Here is a 9,070-nt window from a genome sequence, read left to right as displayed (position 1 = left end):
TACACTTGTAAAAAAACATAATGTTATGGCTGTCTTGAGTTTTCAATAAGTTCTACAACTCTTATTTTTCTGTGATAGAGTGATCGGAACACATACATGTTTGTCACAAAAAACAGTCATAAAATTTGGTTCTTTCATAAATTTATTATGGGTCTGCTGAAAATGTCACCAAATCTGCTGGGTCAAAAATATAGATACAGCAACAAAATTTGTCAATTTTGGTGATGTAGCGAGTTGTGTCAATCAAATTAGCTTCATGTCATGGCCTCTTCACTTCCTGTAAGTGATTCTGATTGACTACAGCTGTTGACTTCTCATGAGCCCATTTAAATAGGGCTCATTTGACCCAGTGATTAGACTCAGCTACAAAAGCTACAATGGGAAAGTCAAAGGAACTCAGTGTGGATCTGAAAAAGCGAATTATTGACTTGAACAAGTCAGGGAGGTCACTTGGAGCCATTTCAAAGAAGCTACAGGTCCCAAGAGCAACTGTGCAGACAATTATACGCAAGTATAAAGTGCATGGAACAGTTGTGTCACTGCCACGATCAGGAAGAAAACGCAAGCTATCACATGCTGCCGAGAGGAGATTGGTCAGGATGGTCAAGAGTCAACCAAGAATCACCAAGAAGCAGGTCTGCAAGGATTTGGAAGCTGATGGAACACAGGTGTCAGTCTCCACAGTCAAGCGTGTTTTACATCGCCATGGACTGAGAGGCTGCCGTGCAAGAAAGAAGCCCTTGCTCCAGAAAAGGCACCTTAAGACTCGGCTGAAGTTTGCTGCTGATCACATGGACAAAGATAAAACCTTCTGGAGGAAAGTTCTCTGGTCAGACGAAACAAAAATTGAGCTGTTTGGCCACAACACCCAGCAATATGTTTGGAGGAGAAAAGGTGAGGCCTTTAATCCCAGGAACACCATGCCTACTGTCAAGCATGGTGGTGGTAGTATTATGCTCTGGGGATGTTTTGCTGCCAGTGGAACTGGTTCTTTGCAGAAAGTAAATGGGATAATGAAGAAGGAGGATTACCTCCAAATTCTGCAGGAAAACTTAAAACCATCAGCCCGAAGGTTGGGTCTTGGGCGCAGTTGGGTGTTCCAACAAGACAATGACCCAAAACACACATCAAAAGTGGTAAAGGAATGGCTAAACCAGGCTAGAATTAAGGTTTTAGAATGGCCTTCCCAAAGTCCTGACTTAAACCCCATTGAGAACATGTGGACAGTGCTAAAGAAACAGGTTCATGCAAGAAAACCATCACATTTAGCTGAACTGCACCAATTCTGTCAAGAAGAGTGGTCAAACATTCGACCTGAAGCTTGCCAGGAGCTTGTGGATGGCTACCAAAACCGCCTAGTTGCCGTGATAATGTCCAAGGGACATGTAACCAAATACTAATGTTGCTGTATCTATATTTTTGACCCAGCAGATTTGGTGACATTTTCAGCAGACCCATAATAAATTTATGAAAGAATCAAATTTTATGACTGTTTTTTGTGACAAACATGTATGTGTTCCGATCACTCTATCACAGAAAAATAAGAGTTGTAGAACTTATTGAAAACTCAAGACAGCCATAACATTATGTTTTTTTACAAGTGTATGTAAACTTTTGATCACAACTGTACGTACTGATGTACTCTTCCGCTATAATCTGCAGGGGAATGTGGGTTACCCCCCAGGTGTTCAATTCTAACCCCCTTTTCAAACCATCAGAGTATAGAAGAGGTGCACTTTAATACAGCTCATTCCCATGCATGTTTAGCCGTGTATTGTGCTATTGGCCTCATATCATCTAAGGAAGGTGTGCAAAATCATCAAGGCATGTGGTGTGCTGCACCATTTGGCACTGAGCAATGGCATCCATCTCCTTTCGTGGCTCCCTTCCTCCTCAGAATGACAAACCTCACCAGTTTCAGTGAGGCACCAGATGTCACTAGAGAACCATGAATGAAGAATGCCTCATTCATTGCCTTATGACACTTCATTTAGCCACCAATAGTGAGAATTGCTGCTATGTCCAACTGGATGGATTCTTTTTCATCTTGTGGCAACAACTTGCAGTATACACACACACACACACACACACACACACACACCCCCCACACACACACACACACATATGAGTGATTCTATAATTGCAGATACATCTGATGTCCAGAGTCATTATTTTTGGTCTGGTATATTAAAATATTTCAATTTCTAAATGTTTTAGTAATTTATTACTCATTTTAATGGATCATAATATTTAACAAGTAAAAACATTTAAGTAAATACATTTAAAATTGTTTTATATAGCTGAAAAACCAAGACTTCTTGTTGTCCAAGTTGGGTACTGTCTTTTTTATTAACCTGAAAAATGATGCAAAAACCTATGTTTTATTATTTTTCTTTGGTGAATTTGTTTTTTCTATCTTTTTTTAAACTGCCTAAATGGTCAATTTAGTAACATCACATTAAATTAACTCAAAATACCCTTATTTTTTTAAAAATTTGTGTCTGAGAAATTTTTTGTCAACTCTGTTACCATATGGTTTTGTCCCTGTAAATCTGTGAAATTGCCTTCTACGACTATATAAACTGCATAAAATTAAGTCATTTACTTTTACTGATAAGACCTCAAACACACAGAGGTCTATGTGCCATTCTCTGGGGAATATGTTAGTCTAAAAATCACAATCACCAGGGGTTATTGTTTTCAGCGTCAATCTTGTTACCAACGTATCATGAGAAAAATACCACAGATTTTTGATCAGAGACAAGTTTATTTAATGGTTTTAAACCATTATCTCAGTGGTGTCATGTTTTTTCAGAATTTCTACTCACAAGTGGAGTTTTTAATAAAAATGTTTGAAATTGTCAATTCTGTTGCCATTAACTCTGTTACCAAATAGGGTAACAGAGTTGATGGTAACAGAGTTTTTAGTTCTAAATTATTATGGTCCTGTCAATTCTGTTACTAACACCAACTCTGATAGGTAACATAATTGACAAGTTTATGACATACTTTCACAAAACAAAAAGGAAAACTGTTGTCCAGAGCAACATATACATTGTTGGTTGACTTCTGCTATGATTTAGTATTACTGACCAATTTTATTTCTAAAAGAATGATGGTTTTCAATTAGTTTTAAAGAAAAATGTTTGACCCTATGCAAATAACTCTGTGAAAAGTTGAGTATCTTTTGATTTTTTTAAAATGTATTTTTAATAAAACATCTCAATTTAAAGTAGTAGGACACTTAGTGTAATGGAATAAAAATATTTTAGTCTGCTAGAATTTATTGTTTTTTTCACTCACTGTCTATATTGTCCGTAACAGAGTTGACATAACATAGCGCAAGACATATGTTTTTTTCTGAGAAAAAAAAAATATGTAGCTAATGTTGGGCAATTACAGATTTTTTTTAAAGTTTAATGCCTTTTCAATAGACTACCTAAGAAACTTTTTATGAAATGAAAAGTTTTTTTTTGTTCTTGAAGTGCCAAATATATATGAGCACAGCACAGAAGGGCATAGGCATAAATAGCAGAGGAGCCAAACACCAACTCCTTGTAGACCACACAGTCGCCCGAGACTGCAAAACCCGACACACCAACCTGTGCACCGCTTGGATTGATTACAAGAAAGCCTATGACTCAATGCCACATACCTGGATCATTGAATGCTTATTGATGTACAACAGGGGTCCCCAAACTTTTTCCTGCGAGGGCCACATAACTGTTCCCTTTTCTGGTCGGGGGCCGGTCTTAGTTTTTCGAGAAAGAAACCTTAGAAAACTTTTGTTGACGGGGGGGGGGGGGCTGGATTACTGCCGACGACATATTCGCGTTTGTAGATAGATTTTTACCCAGAATGCAAATGGAAAAAAACCGTGAGCGAAACGGTGACTGGTACTGACTAGTATGTATTCCATTGAGGGAAACTAAGTTTCATATCTGCTCAAGAGCCCCCCTGGTGGTTGAAGAAAAATCCACATATATGAAAAAAAAAACACTGAATGCTCTCTGGTATTGTTCAGGGGGCCGGACCAAATGAGGAGGAGGGCTGGATCTGGCATTGTTCAGGGGGCCGGACCAAATGAGGAGGCGGGCCGGATCCGGCCCGCAGGCCGTAGCTTGGGGACTCCTGATGTACAACATCAACAGGACTCTAAGAGCCTTCATTCCAAACTCAATGGGGCTGTGGAAAACCACCCTTGAAGCCAACTGCAAACCACTTGCACAAGTGTCCATCAAATGTGGCATATACCAAGGAGATGCTCTGTCCCCACTGCTGTTCTGTATAAGCCTGAACCCCCTCAGCCAAATCATCAACAAGACTGGCTATGGATACTGACTCAAGAATGGGGCCAGCTACTAACCATGCATGGAGGGTTCCACCCCAAATCCAGCACCCTGAGACTGTACACAAGTGGTAAGGAAGGAGGCAGAGGACTAGTGAGTGTGAGAGCCACTGTCCAGGATGAAACATCCAAGATCCATAAATACATCAAGGACAAAGCCTCAACGGACGATGTGCTCAGCGAATGTCTCAGGCAATGGGGAACCATCATGGGAGGACAAGCCCCTACATGGGATGTACCACTGACAAATAATTAAAGTGGCTGATATCAGGAAATCCTACCAATGGCTGGAAAAAGCTGGACTCAAGGACAGCACAGAGGCCCTCATCCTGGCTGCATAGGAACAGGCCCTAAACACCAGAGCAATAGAGGCTCAGATCTACCACACCAGACAAGACCCAAGGTGTAGGTTTTGCAAGGAGGCCTCTGAGACAGTCCAGCACATAACAGCAGGGTGCAAGATGCTGGCAGGGAAAGCATACATGGAACGACATAACCAAGTGGCAGGCATAGTGTACAGGAACATCTGTGCAGAATATGGACTGGAAGCCCTGAGATCAAAGTGGGGAACACCCCCAAAGGTGGTGGAGAATGACCGAGCTAAGATCCTGTGGGACTTCCAAATCCAGACAGACAAGACGGTAATGGCGAACCAACCGGACATTGTGGTGGATAAAGAACAGAGGAAAGCCGCTGTGGTGGATGTAGCAATACCAAGTGACCACAACATCAGGAAAAAGGAGCACGAGAAACTGGAAAAATACCAGGGTCTCAGAGAGGAACTGGAGAAGGCCTGGAAGGTGAAGACCACAGCGGTGCCTGTGGTCATCGGGGCCCTCAGGGCAGTCACCCCCAAACTGGAGCAGTGGCTCAAACAGATCCCAGGAACAACATCAGACATCTCAGTCCAGAAATGTGCAGTTCTAGGCACAGCCAAGATACTGCGCAGAACCCTCAAACTCCCAGGCCTCTGGTAGAGGACCCGAGCTCAGAGGATGAAAGAGACCACCCGCGGAGGGTGAGAAGGGAATATATATATATATATATATTGCTTCTTTGTGTGCTTTGGAGTTTCTGTGCTGATTAATTTTTTTGCGAAGCGTTAAAAGCTGGGTAGCTCTTGAATTGCTACAAATTAAAGCTGTATTTCCTTCAGCCCACTGGCTGCAATGTTGACACCTTGAGATGCCATGAGACCTAAACTCTGAACATCATGGCATGGAGTGCATCCCAGTTTTCCATGTCTGGCATATAACCATTTATTTTAACTTTTAAACTGGGATAATCAGTAGCCTAGCATCATGACCTGTTTGTTCTGAAGATCCTGCAGCTTCCACTTCGTCTTCCTAACATGGCGACTCCTCACCCTGACTCTCATACTGATGGGAGGAACCACAGAGCTCTGTTTAGTTAAAAGCAAAACTTCTGAAGTTGGGATATTTTTCCTCCAACAGGTTCCAGAGGAATCACCTCAAACTAGATGTTAGACTGGATTTTATTTCAATGTCATTTGTGAATGTTAGAGCCTCATTTTCAACAGTGGAGCTATAAAGGTTGAAAAAGGTTATCATTTTGGAGAAAGTCTCATCAACATCAATATTTCCACCAAATAAGAGGCAAAAAAGAAAAATTTGTTTGATAAAGGAAAAGCCTGTCAGACTCTGAGCCCGACAGCACCAAACTATTTTTTTTTTAAATATTAGACAATTAATTTAATTTCACATAATTATTGGGGTAGAAGAGATTTGTTTGTTAAATACTTAATGAAACATATTTACCGTGTTTGATGTTTGTTGTAAATGACGAATACTCACAAAGAACGAGGTAATTAGTCCAAGTTTGTCATTTATTGAATGTTCAGAAACTGCAGCGGCTGTGATGAACCATCGCAAAGGGAAACAAAGTTAAAACAACCCGAACTGGTGATCAAAACCACTCGCATCTTTTTACTCTCCGTCTCTCTCTGTCATTTAAGCACACCTGTTGCCGTGGCAACCTCCAGCGCTCCACAAGCCGACCAGAGATTACGTTAAATACATAACAATTAGTCCGTAACGATATTAGGTGTCCCCTGAACACAGCGGTGGTTTATTAGTTAATTTCAAACTTCTGCTCTGCTAGTTATTTTGGAAATGAAACAGACACACACAGAATTGCGCAACACCTTGTTGAAACAATAATTACTGAGATTATTATTGTTGGGGTCATTAATTTGAATACGTTTTGTTAATTTTGTTGTTGTTGTTCTTTAATAAAGTTGCAAACGTTTTAAGCGAGCCAGAGGAGGATGTGCTGGGCTCAGCGTCCTGGCGGCGTTGCGTTTCTCACCTAATGTTGAGATCGACTCAAAACCTTCTGCGAACAACGTATTGCACAAAAAGTTCAGAAACAATAGGAAAAAAGTTATTTATTAACTGATTAAGTCGCGTTTTAGATTGTTCTTGAAAAACTAATCAGTCACGGCTAATTAGTGGGTGAACTCACGACTGCACAGTGAATCCATTGATTTTTTACAGCTGACAGCCGGAGTATGTTTGTTTTTACATATAACTTTTAAATGCATCATAGCTAAGTCACAGTTTCCTTTTTATTTTAATGTTTTTAGAAGGGGTACTGATTTATATTTTGAAAAATGTTAAGAATAATCACATGGTTGTGAGTCAAATATTTAATAAAATCTGAATGTGGGAAAACAGGACCTCGTTAGAATAATGGTCAGTATCCCTGCTTGTCACATGGGAGACCAGGGTTTGATTCTCCGATGGGGAGCATGTTCATGCACATTTTTTTCTATTGGGAAATGTTCTCAGCCACAGGGCAATAATAGTCTGGTGATATTATAAAAGTAGATGCCGTGGAAATTTCAGAAATTTCAGAAACCACACCAGTGGTTGGGGGAAATCAGGTCCTCATTAGCATAGTGGTTAGTGTCCCCACCTGTCACATGGGAGACCTGGGTTTGATTCCCTAATAGGGAGCTTATTTGGATGCCTGGTTTCATTTTGGCCAATGTTGTCTACTTCAGTGCAATAATAGTCTTGTGATATTATAAAAGTAGATGCCGTGGAAATTGCCAAAATACCAAGAGTGGGTGTGGTTAGATGAAAACATGTTCTCGTTAGAATAGTGGTCAGTATCCCTGCCTATCACGTGGGAGACCGGGGTTTGATTCCCCGATGGGGAGCATGTTCTTACGCCATTTTTTCTATCGGGAAACGTTCTCCGCCACAGCGCAATAATAGTCTCGTTATATAATAAAACTCGGTGCCGTTGAAATTTTCAAAACCCCATAAGTGGGTGTGGATGGGTTAAAACAGGTCCTCTTTAGTATAGTGGTCAGCATCGCCACCTGTCGGGTTGGAGACCGGGGTTCGATTCCCCGACGGGGAGCTTATTTGGATGCCTGGTTTCATTTTGGACAATGTTGTCTAATTCAGTGCAATAATAGTCTCGTGATATTATAAAACTAGATGCCGTGGAAATTGGCAAAATACCAAGAGTGGGTGTGGTTGGGAGAAAAGACGTCCTTGTTAGTGTAGTGGTCAATATCCCCGCCTGTCACGTGGGAGACTGGTATTCGATTCCCCGATGGGGAGCTTATTTGAATGCCTGGTTTCATTTTGGCCAATGTTGTCTACTTCAGTGCAATAATAGTCTCGTGATATTATAATAGTAGATGCCGTGGAAAGTTCCGAAACAACAAAAGTGGGTGTGGTTGGGGGAACTCAGGTCCTCGTTAGTATAGTGGTCAGTGTCCCCGCCTGTCACGTGGGAGACCAGGGTTCGATTCCCCGACGGGGAGCTCATTTGGATGCTTGGTTTCATTTTGGACAATGTTGTCTAATTCAGTGCAATAATAGTCTCGTGATATTTTAAAACAAGATGCCGTGGAAATTGGCAAAATCCCAAGAATGGGTTTTGTTGGGAGAAAACAGGTCATCGTTAGTATAGTGGTCAGTATCCCCGCCTGTCACGTGGGAGACCGGGGTTCGATTCCCCGACGGGGAGCTTATTTGGATGCCTCGTTTCATTTTGGCCAATGTTTAAGTCAGTGAAATAATAGTCTCGTGATATTATAATAGTAGATGCCGTTTAAAAGTTACGAAACCCCAAGAATTGGTGAGGTTAGGCTAAACAGGTCCTCGTTAGTATAGTGGTCAGCATCCCCGCCTGTCACGTGGGAGACCGGGGTTCGATTCCCTGACGGGGAGCTTATTTGGATGCCTGGTTTCATCTTGGCCAATGTTTAAGTCAGTGAAATAATAGTCTCGTGATATTATAATAGTAGATGCCGTGGAAAGTTCCGAAACAACAAAAGTGGGTGTGGTTCAGGGAAATCAGGTCCTCGTTAGTATAGTGGTCAGTATCCCCGCCTGTCACGTGGGAGACCGGGGTTCGATTCCCCGACGGGGAGCTCATTTGGATGCCTGGTTTCATTTTGGACAATGTTGTCTAATTCAGTGCAATAATAGTCTCATGATATTATAAAACTAGATGCCGTGGAAATTGGCAAAATCCCAAGAATCGGTTTTGTTCGAAGAAAACAGGTCCTTGTTAGTATAGTGGTCAGTATCCCCGCCTGTCACGTGGGAGACCGGCGTTTGATTCCCCGATGGGGAGCATGTTCTTACGCCATTTTTTCTATCGGGAAACGTTCTCCGCCACAGCGCAATAATAGTCTCGTGATATTATAAAACTCGGTGCCGTTGAAATTTTCAAAAC

The 9,070-nt window shown here is 41.5% G+C and overlaps 1 non-coding gene across 1 annotated transcript; it reads left to right on the top strand.

The window, feature by feature from the left end:
• The first annotated feature begins 8,690 nt into the window (after positions 1-8,690).
• trnad-guc (transfer RNA aspartic acid (anticodon GUC)) lies at positions 8,691-8,762 on the top strand. Its single transcript has one exon. It is a non-coding gene; the product is annotated as a tRNA-Asp (tRNA).
• The last annotated feature ends 308 nt before the right edge of the window (positions 8,763-9,070 follow it).

This window comes from Poecilia mexicana, unplaced genomic scaffold (genome assembly GCF_051168715.1).
Source record: "Poecilia mexicana isolate PSO_F unplaced genomic scaffold, ASM5116871v1 scaffold_2, whole genome shotgun sequence".
NCBI classification, from domain to species: domain Eukaryota; kingdom Metazoa; phylum Chordata; class Actinopteri; order Cyprinodontiformes; family Poeciliidae; genus Poecilia; species Poecilia mexicana.
Note: the sequence above shows the minus strand (reverse complement) of the source record. Positions and strands in the feature narration are given on the sequence as shown.